This window comes from Podarcis pityusensis, assembly GCF_964106645.2.
Source record: "Podarcis pityusensis genome assembly, chromosome: 3".
Classification (NCBI taxonomy): Eukaryota; Metazoa; Chordata; class Lepidosauria; order Squamata; family Lacertidae; genus Podarcis; species Podarcis pityusensis.
This window is the reverse complement of record NC_138026.1, coordinates 75,995,213-76,018,308: the sequence shown is the minus strand read 5'-3', so window position 1 is coordinate 76,018,308 and position 23,096 is coordinate 75,995,213.

The following is a 23,096-nucleotide window of genomic DNA, read 5'->3' as shown; positions in this document are numbered from 1 at the left end:
TCTTTTGAAGGCAAATGTGACTGTATTGAATTTTCTGGACAATTGGCTATTTACCTGTATTTTCAGTTTAAAAGCAGTCCAGTCACTGCTCCCAAATGGCTCAACAAGACTTGCCTCTCACACAAGATTCTGGGCACCACTCAAGATTAAGTCCAGGGTTCCCACCCCTTTGGCCAATGTGAAGACCAACTGTATGCTTTACGGCCTAATCCTAAACATGCAGAGGCAGGATGGTAACCCATCAGGGATATTGTTGTGCATTTCTTATGGCATAGAGTTGAACTAGACTACCTTTGATGTCACTTCCAGCTCCATAATTCAGAAGTCAGTCCTACTGAGTTTAACAGGAAATATTTCTTGGCATGTTTGCTTCAGATTGCAGTCTCAGCACAAAGTGTGAAAGCCAGCACCCCACTCCAAAAAAGTATGATTCATATTCTTGCTCTCCGCAGAATTTGACTGCTCCCACAGTTCTCCCAAAGTTTCTCTCTGGTCTGCCAGATGATTGGCCTAGGCCTGATGTTTCTGTGGAGGCTGCATGTGCTAAATGAGCACTTGAGACCTATGAGAAACTTCAGCACACTGCTAAACCCCAGAAATGCCAAAGTGAATTCATTATCTCTATGTGACTTTCCAAAATTTTATGCTGTTGCCCAGATCCAGAGAATGCAATCTGCATGTGGAAGCAGACTTCTGTGTACTTATTGGGGACTGTAATGTAATGTAAATAGGATGCATATTTGAATGAGGAAGCCTGTTGCTTTCACTGGAACAAACGTTCTGATGCACATTTAAATGTGCTTTCCCTTTTGGATATGGAGTAGAACGCACATCTAAATGTGTTAAAAGTAATGCTTTGGTTGAAGACATGACTTTTGCATTTGGATGCATATTCGCATATGGAACTAATTTACATTTGTGGTCCCTGATAATGAAGGCTGCTTCTCTGGGCAGATTGCCTTCATTTGAGTAGGATGTCTTGGGATTCTTCCAGAGCTTTGCTCTTTTGCAGGTTGGATTCAGTCACGTACAGGCAAAATCACACTGAGCAATTAGAGTGGATTTGACACTCCCATTCCCAAAACCCAGCACCACCACAATGGACTTGTTGGCAATAAGGAAAGTGATGGGAAGATGCACTGGAAAATACGCAATAGCAATTGCTTAATGTGATGTATTATAACCTCTTCACAAACAAATCCGAATAGTTGCTAAATAAACAGTTTTAAAAATGGCTTCCCCATTTGTTCTCCTAAGTTTGAGGCAACTTGGGTTATACTGCTGAGAGGTGAGAATTGAGACAAGGGCTTGTTTGTTTTTTCTGGCCGTTTGGCTCCCTCACTTCATCGTCACCTTCATCATCTCCAAATAGTCCCAGCGACACTGAAAGGAAGAAATGATGAGTGAAGAGATACTTACATTTAAAAAGTTGTTTTGTTCAGCTGAAAGAAAACTGGTGAAACAATAAGAAAAATAAACGAAAAGCCATCAAAGCTGTGGTTTATTTTTAGTAGGTTCTGATAAATGGAAGTGAAAACCAACTCCTCCCATTTCTCTTTTTCTTGACTTTCTGCCTCCTGCTTTCCCTGCCAATAAGTGCAATACACCACTTTAAGAAGAAAGGAAAATTTTGTTTCATTTTGTGGCACTTTAAAATGGTTTATAGCCACATTTAGCCAATGCATCGGTGGGCAGGGGGTTGAATTTGATCGATTAAAAGAATTGGTGTTCACAGCTAAACCTGCCTTTACCCAAAGTACCAGTAAGTGCCCTAAAATTATACCTTCTGATCTGAGAGATTTGACCCCCAATCCCAATACATAGGAAAGAGATGGGGTGGAAGGCTTGGAGGAATCTGTGGTTCTCCTGCTATGGTTGGACTCCAGTTCCCATCAACCCCTAGCTAGCATGGTCAATGGTCAAGCATAATGGAAATTATAGTCCAACAGCAAATGAGGGCCCCTACATTTCCCTTTCCGGACATAGGGGCTGGCTGTAAAATAGATACTCTTAAGCTTGTCCAGAAAAAGCTGCGTAGTGAACTGATATTTATTCTTTGACTTGAGTTCTGGCATTGAAATTTATTCAGTTTGGCCTGAATAAATTCCTACATTTGCCTGACGTACAACCCAGTTACAATAACAAAAAATATTTTTGTATCGCTGATTCTACAGGGACTAAGCTGACTTAAATGTTAATGCCTATCACTAGGAATTAGAAGGTGGTCATCCCTTCTTAAAGGATGGATGTCTTCATAGCTAAAACTGCACTTTACATCCTTCCAAATCCAAGCCAACGGTGGCAAATTAAAATAGCTGCTCCAGGGAATAGCCAGAATAAGCAGAGGCCTGGCTCACTCATCACGGTAAGTCATGGCTTAGCACATGCATATGGACTCCTAGAGATAAAATTATGATCTCTTTTCCTCCCCGATTATTCTGCTATTGCACTGCAGTAAACTAAGCCATGGTTTGCCTTAGTGTGTCGTTTCAGCCTGCACTCATGGCTTAGCTGTCCTGCACAAACCATAAGCTATAAATCACAGGACAAACTTTAGTTAGTCTGGAAAAGGCTAATCCACAAGCCCAATTTTGGGCAACATCCTCAGCCAAGCCGTGACTTAGCTCTGCATGGGGAGAAACAAAGCAGCTGTAGTTTCCCAGGGCTTGTGTGTTCACAATATGCCATACTTTGACTTAATGCAGTGCCTGGGGGCGTCCATTTGTCCAGAAGTACCTCCTATGGTGGATGAGATAGGTCTCCATAAATATCCCCTTAAAACTCCATAATGCTTGAGAGACTCTTCCTGCTCAGTTCCTGTTTGCCCTGGCTCGTCAATCTTACATTGAATGCCCTCCCTTTAAACATGCCCACATTTGACTGGATGCCAGGGTGTGGCACCCAACCTCCCATTGTGAGCAGAGGAGAAGTGCCAAGAGCCTCTTTCTGTGAGCAAGCAGAGTGCGGAGTGATGTAGGTGCCTTTTTTATAAAGGTAAAGGACCCCTGGATGGTTAAGTCCAGTCAAAGGTGACTGTGGGGTGCGACGCTCATTTCACTTCAGGCTGAGGGAGCCGGCGTTTGTCTGCAGACAACTTTCCAGCTCATGTGGCCAGCATGACTAAACCGCTTCTGGTGCAACGGGACACCATGATGAGTGCCAGAGTGCACGGAAACGCTGTTTACCTTCCCGCCGCAGTGGTCCCTATTTATCTACTTGCACTGGCGTGCTTTTGAACTGCTAGGTTGGCAGAAGCTGGGACAGAGTGATGGGAGCTCACCACCATTGTGCAGATTCGAACTGCTGACCTTCCAGTCGGCAAGCCCAAGAGGCTCAGTGGTTCAGACTACATCGTCACCTGTATCCCCTTTTTTATATATGGAGGATATGGCTACACCATTTTGCAGTCCTGTCTCTTTCAGATTTTAGATGGGTCAGCCATTTTGTATAGTGCCATGCCCTACAGCAGTCATTTTGTGTCATGTTGAGCCCCGATGGCAGCATGTAATGTTCTCCTTCCAGGGCAGCTATTTTGCAGCTGGCACCCATGGTACTTTCTCAAGGACACATCCCAACCAGGCAAAAACACACAAGGAGACTATGAAGTTGGGCTGGTTAGAGTAGATGGCCTGGATGGAGTAGATTTGGCTGAGGAGGGGTTGTGACCTGAGGAGAATTCGAAGGGCCAAGGCGGTCACATTTGCCCCATTCTGATTTAAAGGATCTGGAGATTGCATGGCACAACTGCATTATCATTTGCAGAGTCAGAACAGCCAGTCATCATAAGACAACAAGGAAAAGAGAAACTGGGTGCTGGCATTAAGTGTGAAAAAGTAAAGGATTGTTTGTAGATATAATCCTTTACATTTTTCACACGTAATGGAATAATCATCACCTTATTTTTACTAATGAGGGGGTTTTCTTGAATCAAATGATTTTCACGGCTGGATCAGTAAAGCTAGTTCTAGGTTACTGCTCTTGTGATGGAAAGGCAAGTATGTGACTTTAACCCATCAACACAGTTTTAAAATACTCTCTTGTTCAGGGGTCAGCAACCTTTTTCAGCCGTGAGCCAGTCCACCTTCCCTCAGACCATGTGGTGGGCTGGACTATACTGGGGGGGGGGGGGGATGAACAAATTCCTATGCCCCACAAATAATCCAGAGATGCATTTTAAATAAACGCACACATTCTACTCATGTAAAAACACCAGGCAGGCCCCACAAATAACCCAGAGATGCCTTTTAAATAAAAGCACACATTCTACTCATGTAAAAACATGCTGATTCCTGGACTGTCCGCAGGCCGGACTGAGAAGGCGATTGGGCCGCATCCGGCCCCCAGGCCTTAGTTTGCCTACCCCTGCTCTTGTTGGAACATATGGTGCTTTCCTCACTCTCCCCTCCCAAGAAGAACCAAAGACCTAATAAAAAACGACCACCCACTGTAAGCCCGGGAAAGAATGTTCAGGTGATGGGAGAGACAATGGAGAAGAAAACAAAGCAGAGAAGCTTGTCTGCTCTGTAGTTTGTTGAGAGGAAGATTGCATAAAATAAGACCTGACCTTTCAAAGAGACAGCCCTTCAGCTCAGATTTTCATTCCAACATGTCAGTCTGCTAAGCTTGTCCTTTTGCTGTCAGAACACTGATTTGGCATCATTTGGGGAACAGGCTTTTGGAAGAACTACTTTTTTAAAAACTCACATTTGAAAGAATCTAGTTTCCTCTGTTCAGTTAAAGGCTAGCTAATGTTTCTTGGGTTTTTTATTCTGATCTCTTGAATTACTCATTTTTGAAGTCTTTTTTTTTTTTTTTAATATATATTTATTCAAGTTTTTCAATACATAAACATATTTAAACAAATAACATTAATTATTTGACATCTTTTCATCATTACTTTGGACTCCCCCACGCCTCCCGCACACACTTGCATCGTTGAAAAAATTATTTCCAAACAAATTATCATTTTGTTCATAATCTTGGATTTGATCATTAGCGTATAGTTTAAACTTAAGTCTAATTTAGTGGTAGACAATTACTTCTACTCTGGCATCCCAATCAACATTCGGCCAAATTACAATACTTTTGCAGATAAGTCTTAAATTTCTTCCAGTCTTCTTCCATCCTCTCTTCTCCCAAGTCTCGAATTCTGCCGGTCATCTCAGCTAATTGCATATAGTCCATCAGCTGCATCTGCCATTCTTCCAGCGTGGGTAGATTTTGAGTTTTCCAGTTCTTAGCAATCAATATCCTTGCTGCCGTTGTTGCATACATGAAAAATGTTCTGTCCTTCTTTAACACACTCTGGCCGACAATGCCCAAGAGGAAGGCCTCCGGTTTCTTAGTAAAGGTGTACCTAAACACCTTTTTTAACTCATTATATATCATCTCCCAAAAGGCCTTCACTCTCGGGCAAGTCCACCAGAGGTGAAAAAAGGTTCCTTCATTTTCCTTACATTTCCAACATTTATTGTCAGACGAATGGTATATTTTGGCCAATTTGACTGGGGTCATGTACCATCTATATATCATTTTCATTACATTTTCCTTCAAAGCATTACATGCAGTGAAGTTCAGCCCAGAGGTCCATAACCTTTCCCAGTCTTCAAACATAATATTATGCCCAATATCCTGTGCCCACTTTATCATTACCGATTTGACCATTTCGTCTTGTGTGTTCCATTTCAGCAACAAATTATACATCTTTGAAAGTACTTTAGTCTTAGGTTCTAACAGTTCAGTTTCCAACTTTGACTTCTCCACCTGGAATCCTAACTTTTTGTCATTTTTAAATACTTCTTTAATCTGAGCGTAGTGTAACCAGTCTCGCACTTTATCTTTCATTTTCTCTAAACTCTGCAATTTCCAATTGTTACCATCTCTTTCTAATATCTCCCAATATTTTGGCCAATTGGCCTCCATATTGGCTCTTTTTCGGGCCTTAGCCTCTAGGGGTGACAGCCACCTCGGAGTTTTATTCTCCAATAAGTCTTTGTATCTTATCCAGACATTAAATACTGCTTTCCTGACAATATGGTTCTTAAAGGCCTTATTTGTCTTAACCTTGTCATACCATAAATATGCATGCCATCCAAATGCATTATTAAAACCTTCTAAATCTAATACATCCGTATCTTTTATAGTATATGGAGGTCAGCCCATCTGGCCCTGGCGATTTGCCCTGTTTCATGTTCTGGATGGCCTGCTCAATCTCTTGTCGTGTTATTTTACCATTCAAAATTGTTTTGTTTTCTTCTGACAGCTTTGCTAATCCATTTTTCTCCAAGAATTGTTTAATCTCAATTTCATCTTGTGGCCCTTGAGTATATAACTTTTTAAAATATTTCTGAAAACACTTTCTGATCTCTCCAGGGTTCTGGATGCTTCTTCCTTCAATCTCTAGGTTTGTTACCGTATTTAGTTTTTGTCTCTTCTTCAACTGCCAAGCTAGCAGTTTTCCACATTTGTTAGCCGATTCAAAAGTTTTTTGCTTCATTATTTTAATCTTCCATTCTATTTCCTGGTTTATCAATTTAGAATATTGTGCTTGATAAAGTTTAATTTCTCGTAGAATCGGCTGGGACTTTGGGTTAGATCTTAACTTCTTCTCTAGCTCTTTAATTTTTTCCAAAATTTTGTCCTTCCTTTCATTCTGTGATCTTTTCTTTATGGTGTTCTGTTGTATCAGGAACCCTCTCATCACGGCCTTGCTTGCGTCCCATATAGTTCTTTTTTCCACCCTGGTGTTCATATTAACCTCAAAATAGTCCTTTAGAGTTTTTTGGGCCTTCTTTACAATCTCTTGGTCTCTAAACAGGCCATCATTCATCTTCCATCTAAAGGAGCCGGTTGGGATCAGTGTCATGTCCATTCTCAGTGCATTGTGGTCGGAGCATGTCTTTGGGCAGATTTCCACCTTTCTAATCTTAGGTGCCAGACTTCTAGTTATCCATATTTGGTCGATTCTTGTCCAAGTCAGTTGGGCTTCAGAGAAGAATGTTCCTTCTCTTCCCAGGGGGTTTCTCACTCTCCAAATATCAATCCAGTCCATATTGTCAGTCATTTCAAAAAAGGTCTTTGGTAGTCTTCCCTCTTTAGTAACATTTTGATTCTGTGACTTATCCATATTGGTTGATACGACTCCATTCATGTCTCCCATCATGATGATGTTGTTGTAATCCAGATAATCCAGCATAGTCTCATGCAACTTCTTATAAAAATCCGATTTTCCTTCATTTGGGGCATAAATTCCTAATATCAGAATTTTTTCTCCTTGATGTTGTATTTCTATTGCCAAAATTCTTCCATTTTCATCTTTAAACAGAAATTTAGGTGAAAGGCTCTCTTTTGCATAAATCACTACGCCTCTCTTTTTGACTGTGTCAGAAGATATAAATTCCTGGCCGAGTCTTTTATTTATTAACACTTTTCTGTGGAGCCTAGTCACATGTGTTTCTTGTAAACAAATAATGTCCAATTGTTCCTTTTTTAAAATATGAAAGATTTTTCTCCTTTTCTCCGGGCTGTTGCAGCCATTTATATTCCAGCTCAGAAGCTGCAGAGACATCCTGAATAAATCTGGTTATTCTTGCTGGGGTGGTACCTTGTTCTCCGGTCCTTGAGGGTCCGAGGGCGCAGGCTCCCCTGAAGGTTCGGGCCCTGGTGCTCCAAGTCCTTTGTGAAGATCTTCTCCGTGTGCTTCCAGAAACTTGTCTCTATCCTCCAATGTTCTAATTTTGATCTTTTTCCCTCTGAAAGTAAAAGATAATCCTTGAGGAAACTCCCACCTGAAGATAATTGAGTTGCTCCTCAACAATCTTGCTAGTTCCGTGTAGTCAGATCTAAGGTCCAACAGTTGTTTAGGGATATCCTTGTAGATTTCAATTCTCTTGTCCAGAATGTCCAGTGACTTCCCGTAGTGCAGGCCCAAAATCTTATCCCTTTCCTCCTTGGATCTCAGTATAATCAAACAATCTCTGGGCTTCTCTTTCCTCCTAAATCTTCCAAGCCTGAAAGCAGATACTATTTTAAAATCTTTTTCCTCTAACTTCCAAAACTTGGAAAATTCTTTAGTCAAAAACTCAATTAAATTGTCTTCTTCTACTTCTGGTATTGACCGTATCCTCAAGTTGGCCTCCCTGTTCCGCAGCTCTGTCATCAAAAAGTGAATCTGATGTTCTCCAACTTGTTTACTGAGTGGTCTAACTTCTTTCTCCAATTCTCCCAGTCTTTGACTAGTATCCTCAGCCAATTTCCGGTTTTCACCTACAGCCTCCTTCAACTCTCCAATGGATTGGACATTCTGTGCAACTTGTCCAGTTAATCTATTCAGACTTTCTGTATTCTGGTCAATTTTAGCCGTTTGCAAATCAACCTTTCTATCCAAAGCCTCCAATTTTTCGAAAATTTTATCTAAAACAGAAGCACTCCCTCCTGAGGCCATATCTTCCAATTGTAATTCTTCCGTTTCTCCCTCCCCTGCCTGTGACAGGGAAGCCGCCTCTGTCTCAGGAGGCAAAGTGGAAGGCAAAGCAGGCACAGATGATCTACGCTGTGAGGCCGCAGATAAAGTCAAAGTTGTTTGTTTGGTTCTTCCCCTTTTCCTTGTTCCACTCATTCCAAAGTTATCTAAAGACCAAGGTCAAACTGAGTTGTTCCCATGAGAATATAGAAGCCCAGATGCAACAGTCAAACAGAAGGCCGGGAAAAGGAAAGTAAAACACAGTCACTGCTGTAAGTCCAAAGTCCTCTAGAGGGAGCTTAAAATGTCTTAAGGGAGAAAGTCAAGTCCAATTCAAATTTATAGATCTAATTCAACATCCAACGACCTCCACAGAGTTAAATTTTTACAGAGTATACGTAAGGCAAAACAGTGTTTCAGACAGTGCCTAGACTTCAGATGTTTCAAAATAACAAGTTCCAGCTCAGAATGTTTCAAAGTCTAAATTCAAAGTATCCAATGTTGCAGACTGGTGCTCAGTTACACAGGCAGTTCCAGCACCTGGGATTCTTATTTAATTTGTAATCCACTGGTTCAACAGAAGAAAGATATCCTTGTTCCCAAATAAATCCATAAGCAAACAGTTTAGAATCTCTTTACCCTAGTAGCTATTTTAAATAGGTGCCAGCAATTGATTAAAGCACCGCTTTTAGTCTCCACTCCTCCTGTTCTTTGCTTTCAAGTTCAGTGTTAGCGGAAGACGGGCTTCCTGTTTATCGTCACTCCGCTTTCAGCCAAATTCAAGGTTTTAAAGGTCTCCACAAATTCTTAAAGTCCAGATTACTCACGAGTTGCAGCTTTTCCGAATTTGAAAATTGCAGGAAGAAAGGTCAGCGCTCACCGGCAACAGCAACGCGGCTTCGCTCCGTTGATTGCGCAACGACCCACAGCGCCGCTACCCCCTCCGCGATCCGGAGCCCCTTACGGGGTCCCTTCAACGTTTTGGGGGCTGCTTCTGGCGCCCGCCGGGTCCCGAGACTACAGGCTGCTGCCGCCTGTAGTTTTCCTTAATGGGTCTCCGCTTCGCCGTAGCGGACGACCCGTTTTCAGCGGAGCTACCCTCTCCTTACAAGGATCGGGCAGCCATTGCCGATCGCGCCGCCTCCGGAAGTCTCATTTTTGAAGTCTTTGCAAATCGGAGTTACTTTTCAAATATCCTCTCTCTGCAACTGAAGGAAAATGAGTCAAAAGCTGCTCTGCTTAGCAAATCTGTATTTTCATGTGGACCCCCAAATTCAGTCTCTATACTTGCCTACACATATCTTTCCAAAGTGTTCTTATCTAGGCTCTGAAAGTGAAAGGGAAAGTGACCCTCAGCGATACAGCTGCAAATAAAATGTTTTAAATCTGTTGTAAAGTGCAATATACAACAGTGACACTAGATGGCGACAGTGAGCTATACCAAATTCAATGTATTTTTCAAAACGTTTTTTTTAAAAAAAGCATTTTCACAGCGGTTTTTATATGTGTGTAGATTCCACCCCAAATGACAGAGAAACAGAGTGTTATTAGCATACTCCAAACCTTACCTTGTGGTTTCATGTAGTTGTTAGCAGCCTGAGGGATATAAGATGGCTCTCTTTGTGATCCCAAATGGGGTAGAGCAGAAAGTCCCCAGCTATCCTATGAGTAATGAAAATAACCTTGAAGATAATGTGAGAGTTCTATATCTGATGCTTCTGTATTTTTTACATTATGAAAACCTTGGTCCAGAGGTTCTCAAAAAGTGTAACACATATTTCTGGAGGAGTGAGGAAAATTTCTGAGGAATATATGAGCTCCTTCTACCTAGATTAGTTCTGGGGTGTACTAGAACATCAACCCCTCCACTCACTTTCCGCCATGTTTTTCACCCATCTTGGCTGCTGGCACTTTGCAATAGTGTGTAGCTCCCTTCCAAATTGATTGCCAAGAACTGAGGAGAAGATTATTTTTACAAGCATTCAGCTTTGCTAGATATGCTGTGGTCCTCAGTGGTTTGTCTGTTTTAATCGTTTTCCCCTCAGATTGAGGCAAAAATAAACACTGCCATTTTTAGGGAGTCTCAAATAGTTTGCTTGACTTAGGGAGGTTTGTAGCAATTAAGTCTGACCCTGCCCCCCCCCTTTGCTGTCGTCTTTGGAAGGTTAGCTTTAAAGAAGAATAAGGATCAGGATTTGCTGTTCTAATACGGGAGGCATTGTTCCAGTAACTCTGTAGCACAGTTCGGGTCATGATAAAATTCCATGTTCTTTCCCCCCCACTGTAGAATCAGAGTTTCATCATCATTCTCTTATAATGTTTACTGTAGAACATCACTCCCTCATGTGGTATTACTGGAAACCCCATGAGTATTTCTGGTGTAATTCATTGTTAATTAATGTACATCTTTAAATGTTGATACTTGTACATCTAGGATCCAGGAAATTGATTGCCTAGTGTTGGTTTTTTGTTTTGTTTTTTAAGTCAATCTGTATTCTTTTGCCATATGCAGCAACAACGTCTTCCCAGCAAATGATGCTGGTATCCCATTTACTTAGTCAGCCATAAAGGGCAGCTTTAACAAGCCTGCACAGTTATGTGTGATGTCAAGAAAGTATTGAGGCTGCGCCTTGAGGTGGCATTCAGCACCTGCATCTCCTGCTGAAACCAAGCAGTCCTTGAAATATCCAGAACCTCTCCAGATTGGGCCCTTTCACTGCAGGCAAAGATTTATTCAATTTGCTCAGTGCCACCTGAAAAGCTACATTTTACAGTATTCTTATAGGTCAAGCTGTAAACCACCCAGGGCTGAATTGCAGTTAAAAACTGCACAGTGCCTTCCACTCTGAAAGCCCTTTTTGCGCCTCAGGGAGGTTTCAGAAGGAGATGAAACAATTAGATGAGCTTTTACGAACAAAAAAGGGCTTCAAATATTTGTTTGGGTACAAATATTTTTTTACTGTGTGCATCCTAGCATCAGCTCAAGAGATCGTACTGAAGCCAAACCGCATTTTGTCAGAAGTTTATAGTTCAACTACTCTGTGCGGTTTCTGTGCCGAAAGATTTTATCTTTTCTTCAAAAACAGATGGAAAACTCAGTCAGGCTGCTCTGGGCTCTCTTGTTCATTCTGAGACTTCAAGAGGATTCCGGTGGATGTTAATGGCTGAGCTATTTAATTTTATTGCTGTTTATGTTTCAAATGTCAGTGGTTAGATCAGAATAAAACCAAGAAGCATTGGGTTAGTCTGGCACTGAATGCTCAGTCTTGTTTGTAAGGATGGAACCAGATGCAAAACAGACTGGGATTTCTGTACCTTTAAAGGGCACACAGAAGATGGAAATTTGGCAGGTGCTACTTTCCATATAGGGCTGGAACAAAGTGCATCTGTAGAAACCCCTCTGTTAGAGTTACAAGACCCCTGCTTTCCTTTGCAGCAGCTGTGTTAGGAATTATAAGGAGAGTCTCTCAGTGTGGCAATTGCATTAGACTTAGCACTACAGTAGCAGACAGTGGGGGGGGGGTCCTTTTACCTCCAGTTGCCCATATCACTGCAGCATACCAGGATGGAAAGGTGGAGGGGCATGGTCAGCATGGTGCAAATGCACCATCAGAGCCAATCGCTGCTCCTGCCAGTGTGTTTGCACCACACCAAACTTGTTGCCATCGCAGCCCTCCCCCTTTACCTTGGGGTAACTGCAGCAACACCAGTGAGGGAAGGTCAGGTAGGAACTGTTCCACCACTGACTGCTGTGGAGTACCCATATTGTTACAGGTCCATCCAACTGTTCCGATTGCAATTTGGGCCCATGGTAAACTGAATTGCAGGTGCTGCTGTTGCCTTATCTCGCACTTCTTGCACTTGCAGCGGTGCCACATTTTCAATTCAATATTGTGACTTTCTTCTTTTAGCTGCATTAGGAAAGATTTCTGTCAGGAGCATGCACTGTTTGGGAAGACGCCGCATTAATTAAAGTGTGAATTACTTGCTGTGTGGGTGCAGGAGAGGAAGTAGATGGGAGCCGTTCCAAGGAGCCTTTAATGAGTTCAGTCATCTGGGATCCTGATTTCCATCTCATAAATAATAAACCATCCTCAATATGCTAATTAAGACTTGCCTTTAAATTGCTCGCTTTAAATTTATAGAGAAGGGGGAAAGTTCTGAAAAATGCAAGTCTGCTCTGACAAGAGTGATTGGGCATTGAGAGGGTGTGCCACCTCCTCTAATTCAAGAACTGTGTGAAGGCTATATAAAGAATCGCTGCGTTTCCCCTGCTGTAATTTTAGATTTTGTCAGGGAGAGTGGAAATCCCACTTAAACATTTTAATTAAAGGTTATTGTGTATGCTATGTTTATTCCTGAAAAGACGTGGTGGGGTTTTCTTCCCTAAAACCTCACCTGCTTCCTTGGTGGTTGTATAGCAAGGGGCCTCAGAATGAGAGCCTAGCTACATAGCAGCCTCTCTGTACTCACCTGACTGAAGGCTTAAGCCAGGGTTAGAGAACCTTGACCCTCCACATGCTGCTGGACTACAGCTGCCACCACCCCTAGCCATTGGCCATGCTTGGTGGGGCTGATGGGAGTTGGAGTCCAACAGTATGTGGTGGGCTGCTGCATGGGTATCTATCACCAGCTTAAACCCAGCATCCAGGCTGGAATTTTGTCTGAGCCCAAGTTGGCTTGAACTGGTAAATTCCTCCCCTCTTTCTTTTATTCAGCCCTGTCCCCATGATGCTTCGATGGGTTGGATGGAACGTTGGCCCTTAACCTGCCTGAGAGCAAGGTCAATTCCATTACAGCCACTTCTGAGTAAACATCAATGGTGGCTCGCCGTAACGTTTGGCCTTCCAGACTTTGTTGGGCTCCGGCTCCCATCAGCCCCAGCCTGCAAGGCCAATGATCAGAATTAGGGGAAGTGATAGCCCTTCAACCTCTGGGAGCTCCCAGGTTAGACGCCTCTGCTGTGAATTATATGAGGCCTCACATGGCTTAGTCACATGATTCCTCAATAGGTTGACCACCTACATGAATGTGTCACAAGAATAAATATCTCTGTACTCTTCCATATCTTGGGTCAGCATGTGAAGTGTCTAGAGAACATTGCCTCAGTGGTGGCCTAGCTGAATAATGAAGTTCCTTGATGATTTTGTTGGTGCGGGAGAAGAATTAGTGATAACATATTGGGCATGGTGCATTTCTTTCCTACTCTCCCTGAAAAGAAGAGGAGTGTCAATTTAACCCTACAACAACCCCGTGAGGTATATTAGGTTAATAGCCTACCCTTTCTTATCCATGGTTTGTTAACCTTCAGATTAGACTACAGTGGTACCTTGGGTTACAGACGCTTCAGGTTACAGACTCCGCTAACCCAGAAATATTGTTGTTTAGTCGTTTAGTCGTGTCCGACTCTTCGTGATCCGATGGACCAGAGCACGCCAGGCACTCCTGTCTTCCACTGCCTCCCGCAGTTTGGTCAGAGCCAGAAATATTACCTCGGGTTAAAAACTTTGCTTCAGCATGAGAACAGAAATCGTGCTCCGGTGGCGCGGCAGCAACGGGAGGCCCCATTAGCTAAAGTGGTACCTCAGGTTAAGAACAGTTTCAGGTTAAGAACGGACCTCCAGAATGAATTAAGTTCTTAACCCGAGGTACCACTGCATTTTAATGTGTTTTAACAGAGGAGGGGGGTTTCCCTTTGAAGATGGCAGGTAGTTCCAATACTAGCTTGTAGATCACTAATGGACTGAGTGTTATTACCATGTTGCACTGCTGCATCTACATTTTATAATTTATATATTTTATATTTTGATGATCAAAAATCCCCTGGGTTGACATGTTAGAATATTGTTTCCTGAGCAATATGTAATTTCCATAATTTTCTGCTTAACATACATATGATTGTAATGTAAGTCATCATTTAACAACTAATACCTAGACTTTGCTCGATACAGTTTTATTTTCTGTATCTCAGCTCTTTGTTCTATATTCATTTCAAGAAATATGCCCCATCAAAACTGACTCCTAGTTATTTCACTATTGATCTCCTGTAGAAATTGATCACTTCAGCATAAAATGCTCTGGGTGCACAAATAGAATTTTCTACTTACCTTAGAAAATGTTTTGTTTGTTCAGATGAAGATTTATGATGACTTCAGTAAAACTGCTATACACCTTTCAATAGGTTTATATTGCTTCCCATGGAAAAAAAGTGTTTCATATACAGAGGTCTTGACTTGGCATACCATATATACTCAGATCTAATGCTCACCGTTTTTGGCCAAATTACATTGCGAAAAAGGGACGTGGGTGGCGCTGTGGGTTAAACCACAGAGCCTAGGACTTGCCGATCAGAAGGTCGCCGGTTCGAATCCCTGCGACAGGGTGAGCTCCCGTTGCTCGGTCCCTGCTGCTGCCAACCTAGCAGTTCAAAAGCACGTCAAAGTGCAAGTAGATAAATAGGTACCGCTCCGGTGGGAAGGTAAACAGTGTTTCCGTGCGCTGCTCTGGTTTCGCCAGAAGCGGCTCAGTCATGCTGGCCACATGACCCAGAAGCTGTACGCCGGCTCCCTCGGCTAGTAAAGCGAGATGAGCGCTGCAACCCCAAGAGTCAGTCACGACTGGACCTAATGGTCAGGGGTCCCTTGTACATTGCAAAAATTAAGGTGCACATTAGATTCGATAGCACATTTACATTTGCCAGCAAATTTTTTTGTTTGTTTTAAGGTTCTGAAAATTGAGGTGTGCATTAGATTTGGTGGCACATTAGACTTGAGTAAATACGGTAAATGTGTCCCACACAATAAAGGATCCTTTGTTCTAATCCCTGGGTTAGACCCTAATCTGGTTCATGCCTTGAAACCTAGTTTCTAATACCCATTCTTGCATGTAGCTAGGATTTTGTGGCAAATGTGCTGAAGCAGGCAGTGTCAAGCAGATAACACTCTGGCTTATTCCAAAGAAGACCCTGTCAACATATCACACCTCAGCTCAGAGATCTGCACCGGTTGTTCATTTGTTATGGGACCAAGTTCTATGTGTTCCTAATAGGGCCCTTAATGGCTTGGGACCAGTTTAGTTGCATAATCACCTTACACCGCATGTGCCCACTTAACTGCTTCCATCTGCCAAACTGGCACTGTTACATGTTCCACGGTGCAACATACCACAGTTGTGAGAAATCAATTATTCAATGTGGCTGCAACTTCACTTTGGAACTCCTTGCCTATTGAGGGCCTCTGCTCAACTCTTCTTGGTGCCTTCTTTATACATTTTTGCTTGGGCAAGTCTACCCAGACACATAGATGTTCACATGTTTTAATATACTTGTTATTTTTGATCATGTTTATTTATTTTAGCTGTTTTTATTGATCACTAACTTTTATTGTAAGCTTCTTACAGGGTCTACTACAATCAAAGGGCCAAGACCCTCAAAAAAATTTCAAGGAGGGGATTGGACCCCCTCAATATTCCATAGTCTGCGGCGGGCCTTGTTGGGCCTTCCTGCGGCTGCGACAGGCCCCATTGGGCCTCCTTCCACTGTGTGATGTTGTGAGTGCACACCAGGCCTCCCCAAAGTTGGGCAGAACCCTGTACACATGAATTTTAAGACAGTTCCTTGGTTAGGACCAAGGCCAGCCAAAGACATTTCACTGCCTGAAGTGAAGAACATCAAGGTGTTGACCATGTCCAAATCCCAACTGGACTAGCAGTTGTTTCTGAGTTCAACACCGTCCATGGGACAGAATCCTCCATCACATGCCATGGCAGTAGGCCAGCTTAAGGGGTGCAGGGCAGACGTGTGTCACTCTCACAGCCATGTTCATTCTCCGTCTCTCAGCATCTGCTTCCTGAGATGGCCGTCTTGCTCTCCCTAATGGTGAGGCCAGCTCTGGTTAGGACAACATGTGATCCCTCCATAAACAAAAGCACAAATCCGGTTGATTGGTGGGGGTTGGATCCAAAATACTAGATCATGTGTTAGAAGTGATGGGAAATAGATCCCTTGTGGAAAGCCACACAGTGAAACACAGAGTGAGTGTTTGCTTATGGTGGTGCAACCAACAGCTTGTGTAAAATAATAATAATGGGGAGGGGGCTTGTAACTCTTTTAATGTGTGCCTACAGTTTAGCTTGTGGCCATGCTCACATTAGCTAATGTTCAAGTTTTCCATTAGCTGAGCTGACAGGTAAACACACTGAAGGCAGCATGTTAAGGATTTATACTTCTCCCCATGTGATCATGTACAGCAGCTGAAAGATTTCAGGCTCTGCTGGAAAATACCTTTAAAAATTGAACTGCTGTTGTCACCAAAGTTTTTGTAAATGAAATATAATTCATTAGTTACCATAGCAATGCAGATGCAATCGCATTGAGCCATAATAAATCTTGCTAATAGTTATATATCTCACAGTTGTTGTTGTTGTTTAAAATACCATCTTCTTCTTATTTATTAAAATATTTGGCTACTGATCTGCTTCAATATTTATTATGGCTTCATTTGGTTTCAGCGATGACATTTTTATATGAATCTAAAGAGCCAAATGACTATATTGAGTAGGGTAAAGTTAGTTAAACTCATTTCCCTTCACTTGTGCTAACCAAAGATATACTATGACATGGGCCCAAGCCACTGAGAATTTCTCCGAAGCGTGACCCATTGAAATGAATGGAAGCTGTGCCAAAGCATTCTGTTCACGAGCACCTCCCATTCATTTCAGCGAGGCTCATAGGAACATTGGAAGCTGCCTCATTTCAAGGCAGACATTGGCCTCTCTAGCTCAGCATTGTCTACAGCAGGGGTCAGCAAACTTTTTCAGCAGGGGGCTGGTCCACTGTCCCTCAGACCTTGTGGGGGGCCGGACTATATATTTTTGGGGGGGAGGGAATGAACAAATTCCTATGCCCCACAAATAACCCAGAGATGCATTTTAAATAAAAGCGCACATTCTACTCATGTAAAAACACGCTGATTCCCAGACCATCCGCGGGCTGGATTTAGAAGGTGATTGGGCCAGATCCGGCCCCTGGGCCTTAGCTTGCCTACCTATGGTCTACACTGACTGTGACACCTCATCAAGGTTTCAGATTGTGAGGCATTCTCAGCCATACCTGGAGATGCCATATTTTGAAGCTGGGAGCGTCTGCATGCAAAGCTATAGCTCTTGCATAGGAAAAATTCCTTATCAAATGTTTTCCGAAGTGGCTAGCCTGACCATTGTCATCTGTGTGCTGGCAACTTTCAGTTGGATTACTGTGATGCATTCTAACTGGGTCCTGAGAATCCTGAATAATAGAAACATAGAACTGTAGCTGCAGCCCATGCAAAATGCAGCAGCTCGGCTGTTCACTGAGGCAGACTATCACCACCATGTAAATACTGCTGCTGGAAGAATTTTATTGGCTGCCAATTAGCCACTGAGCTAAATTCAAGACGTTGGTTCTGGTATAGAAAACCCTTTACAACCTAGGGAGAGTTGTATCCTGGTGGAACCGAAAACATTGTCGTACTCCTCATATACCCATTTCATTGTTGTGCTTTGCAAGAGAGACCCACGGATACCATCATATCAGGAGATCTATTCCATACAAGGTGTGTGGTGGCAGCTGCCCTTTGGAATTCCTTCCCACTAGGTATCAGACAAACACCATTTCTCTCCTCTTTTTGGCACCTGTTGAATAACTTCCTTTTCCAACAAGCTTTTGCTTATGTGGAATTGTCTTTACGTACAGAATTGATTCCACTGTTGACATTTTTACATCGAAATGGCATTGAGGCATTTTACAGGAAGCGGTTCATAAACCGAATCACACAAAATAGATGTGGGTATCATACCCACTAAGCAAGATCTCGCCAACCAAGTATTTCACAGAGATTTAAATCAACAGCAGCCATTTCTGTCACCTCTGAAAAACTCACTCGGCTCCAGCAGCCTAACCCTGGGCAAAGAGAGTGTTGCCATTCTGTATTTGAATAATGAAAATGAATGGCATTTCGTGCAGGTGAAATGTTCCGTTCCCACCCCGTCCCTCCATTGCCCTGCAGGTTATCTGGAACCTTAATGGTTCAACTCTGCAAAGCACGGATGCACTGAAATAGAACGTCTTCTCTAGAGGCATGCACTACTCATTTCATGTGAAATCTAACGTGTGACCAACCATAAAGTTGTCCCTGCCATTGTGTAATTCACATGTATCATAGAATTGTAGAGTTGGAAGGGACCTTATGGGTAAAGCTGACAGTGTTGTGTGTTAGATTACAATTTTTTACACCAGGTATTTTGGGCAACAGGCTGAAAAGTGTGTGCTGACCATTTACAATTGTTGTCATCTCTTTTCCAGCATGCTAGCTAGTAAGGGACCACAGGAATTCACACTCACACACACACACACACACACACACCCCTTTCAGTTTTGCACAAAACTGAAAAACTGCCCAAGCAAATTTATAATTGCCAGATGGTGTGATTTTGTACCCTTCTTGGGCAAGGATTGTCTTTTTTTAATAATAGAAAAACCCACAAGGCGCACAAGCATTGCACCTGCTCTGCCAGTACCTAATTGCCATAATAGAATCAACGAATTAGAAGGCAGTGACAGACATGAAAGCGAACACCTATTGGTATGAAGGGGGAAAACCAAAGTTGCTCCTCAGATACAATTGTAAATACATGTGTGTGTGGACAGCTCTAGTCTAATTAGAATTTGGGTGGAGGGGAGAAAGGATTAACTGCTAAATAATGCTCAAATGTGGACAAGCCTCAGTCATCATTCAGCGAGCACACTCAATCCTCATTGGGTTCCTCCCTCCCTCTAGGTTTTCTTTTCTTCTTCTTTTTGTCTAAAATTTGCTTTCGTATTCTTGTAACACATTGCATTAAATCAGCTCCTGTGTTGTGATGTGGATATTCATGTAGGCTCCCTGGACGTAATGTATCTTTAGAAAGATCTAAAAGCTAAACTTGCTTCATGTGCTTTATACCCTTATGTTTCTATTATCCCTACCTTTAATTCCTCACTAATGTAATGTAATCAATTCGAAACTGTATCAGTGTGGAAAATGAATGTTCGAACGGATGTTGGCTCTGCCTAAATTGCTGAGAGAAGAAAACAGGAGAATCACTCACGGTTATCTCAAACAGGACACATAAATTTTGCCTTTTTACAATATTAGATAAGAGAAACCTTCTTTGGAAGTCACAGATTAACAGACACTCCTGAGGCATGCCTGACTGAAATGGCACATTCCAGGGCAGCTGGTACCTTGTCTCTCCAGAAAGGACAATAGCATCCTGATAAGAGCAGAGATTTCTGCAATCATGGTGCTGACCTGCTTGTTAACATACCTGAAAACTTGGACAAAACAAATGGAGCAAGGTGCTCAGCTGAGCATACAAAGCAGAAGTGGGGGGCATATAGGAGCCACAGATGAACAGATCCATCTTCGATCAAGACTTTGCCCGTAGTCTACACTGAGAAGGATAACTCTCTCTAAAGCACAAGTTTTGTAGGCAGAGTTTGATAGCACTGACAAGTTTATTCGCGAAATGACGTATTCATTCCACTTTGTAAGAAAGCTGAGATGCATTACTTAGTTAATCAGAGCAATTCATTGTTCACAGGTTAAACACATGGGTTTTCCAGGCTGTTCCACACTAAAGGGTTTAAGTGCTGTTTTTCTTCTCGTAAACAATCTATATACTTATAGGGTGACATCCAAAACCACACAACAGATTTCTATTTCTCTCATCCCTTCTGCAGCCCCACCCTCCCCCACATGTCTGCCTGTCAGCTTCAGAAAAGGAGGGGAGATTTGTGCCACCAGCAGTATTCATTCCATTGGGGGACGGTCACTATTGGATTTCACCCATAATGGCTGGGGAAAAGAGGAAGAAATTAAGCAAAACGCTTATCTTTCTGTAATAGCTTCAAAGCAGCAATTTAGCTGATTGTGTGAAATTGATCAGTTTCTTAATGAATAAAAATATCAATATGCTGAACTGGCAAAAATGTCCATGTCCTTGTTTTAAAACAGTGATTACAGAAAAGCAGTTACAGATAGGTAGCCGTGTTGGTCTGCCATAGTCAAAATAAAAAAATCCTTCCTGTCTTAAAGGTGCTACTTCCTTCCTGTCTTAAAGGTGCTACTGGAAGGATTTTTTTATTTTGACTACAGAAAAGCAATGAGTCTTCTTTTTGGGGTGGGTAGGGGTGTTTATTTTATGTTGTTGCATGACATGGGGGGACATGTTTAGTATATTTGTTTCCTTGTAATGATTATTTATTGTATATGTTTTGTTTGTTATTTTCTCTATAAATTGCTTCGGGACTCCTCCAGGCAGTGTGAAGTGATACATACTGGTAAATTGAGCTGAATTAACTATGGGGAGGGGGGGGCTGATGTTTCCTGTTGTTGTCTTGGAAATCTGAGGGTAGCTTCGATGAACAACTTGGGCAAGGAGCAACCGCAGCAGCAGTTGTCTCTCAGTGATACTTTAACTTGTATGGCAACTAATGGGTCACAATGAGGGGATGAAAACATAGGTCACCACCTGTGGAAATACCTTTAAAATATGGAGGGAGCCCACAGATGCTGAGAGATGATTTCATCACATGGCTTTGATGTGTCAGCACAAACAAATGATTGCCATAACCCCTGCGTCCAAATCTCTGCTATAGCCAGCTGCCTGAACCCACCTGAAGAAAAACCTGGAAATTTAAAGGAAGATGCAGATTGAGAGAGTCTGAGAGCAAAATCCAATGATAAGAGAACCTCTGGTCAAATTCCAAGAGTTCTTGGCTATTGATGGGCTTCTCCACATGACCTGTTTATTGATCTGCTTGCACAGAACTTATGAGGAAGCTAGACTGAGCCTGGTGTTTATTGGGCCTTCATTTTTATTCATTCGCAGGGACAATGAGCATTTTTCCTGATTTGCTTGTCTGGTGTTTCTATATCTTCCCATTTATCATTCATTCCTGGTGCAATTTTTGGTGCATTTCCCCACTGCTTTCTTAACTGTAAAAAGCCTTTTGTTGATGTTTTTAAGTGGATTTGTTGTGCTAGGGTGACTGGGAACTTCAACCCACTTTTATTGCGCAAACCTAAATTTCTCATGTGCGTTCAAATCTCTTCTGCAAAATACTGATAGCCTGGAGGGGGCCAGGGTCAGTTTCAGAGCTTGTGCTGGCTGTGACACTGTACTGTGCACTTGTCAGAGTGTAGCAGTCTCTCTGTGGCTGTAGGGTCATGTGCTGAATGTGTGGTGGTGCAGAATGATCTCACAGAGTTAGTCCGCCCTCTTCACACATGGATTGGTTCTTTCTGTGTTTAGCTAATGTGGGGAGGGACATGCTTGGTGCACTACACTGTGATTGATGGGTGTTGCTAGGGTTACTGTAGAAGTGTCTGGCTTTGCTACATTATCTTTTGTTTGTAGTAGTAGTATTGCTTTGCTGTTGACATTGCTGCCACATTGAATTGGCTCACAGCTACCAAACTTACACTGATGTAAGAGACCACTCAGGACCACAGGACCATTAGACTGAGATGCCTGTTTGCTACCCTTCCTTCTATGTGCCTGATCCTTCACAGCGAAGCAGCCTGACTGAGCTGTTGACTGGTTTAACAAGTGACACGACCTTTTCATCCAAATTCTCCCTCTCCAACTCACTGCAACAACTGAGTTCCAGGTCATAAATGTCCATTCGCAGAATGTTAAAACTTTTCTAAAATGATCCAAGACTGACCTTTGTACTGAGCATCGCAGCACCAGACATTTTTCAGGCTGCTGAAAAATCTAATGTTTACCTCACAGAATAGCCAATTCTGTGTACTTTGGAGTGGAAAACGGAGCAGATGGTTTTCAAGTCAAAGTGCTGAAATGAAGCAGGCAGATTGGTGGAAAACTAACGTGTTATTGCCTTGTCTGCATTTGTAAAGCCTCAGCAAAGGATGGATGGTGTGGAATCTCCTCCTGCTGATGTTGGCACTCTGCACCCTTGAGTGGCTGTGAACAGAGTCAGCATTTATGAAAGGGTAGCGTTCAAAGACAAGGTACAGAAAATGACTGAGAATTAGCTTGCTCTTCCACATTCTTAGGAGGTAAAATATTTCTTTGTTTTCAGAATTTCTGGGGACAAATCCAGTCCTGTTTTATACTTCGATCAGCATCGAAACAGAATGTGATCCAGTGAGTTGCTTACATGCACACACACACACACACACACACACAAACACACAAACACACACACACACACCTATCCATGCAGCATTTTTGGCCAGGCCAGTGAATGGAGAATTCATACTAGTTTAGGGTAGATCTGCATATCTTGTGGCCCATCAAGCCAAATGCAGGTTTTGTGGAATCAATAAAGCTCCCATTTTTCTGTCTGCTTGTGATTGCAGAAATACTGGACAGGTCAGATACCTGACCAGTGGAGTAGGGATAGGAGAGAAATTTGGTTTGGTTTGCATTTTAATGCAAACCTACCTAATTTGTGTTTCCCAAAGCAAGACACAAATGAAATGCAGGCGAGAGTGCTACTGTGCTCAGGTCCTTCTTGAGGGCTTGGCAACTGTGAGAACAGGATAGGTCACTGGCCTGATAAAGCAGGCTCGTCTTATGGTCGTATCCT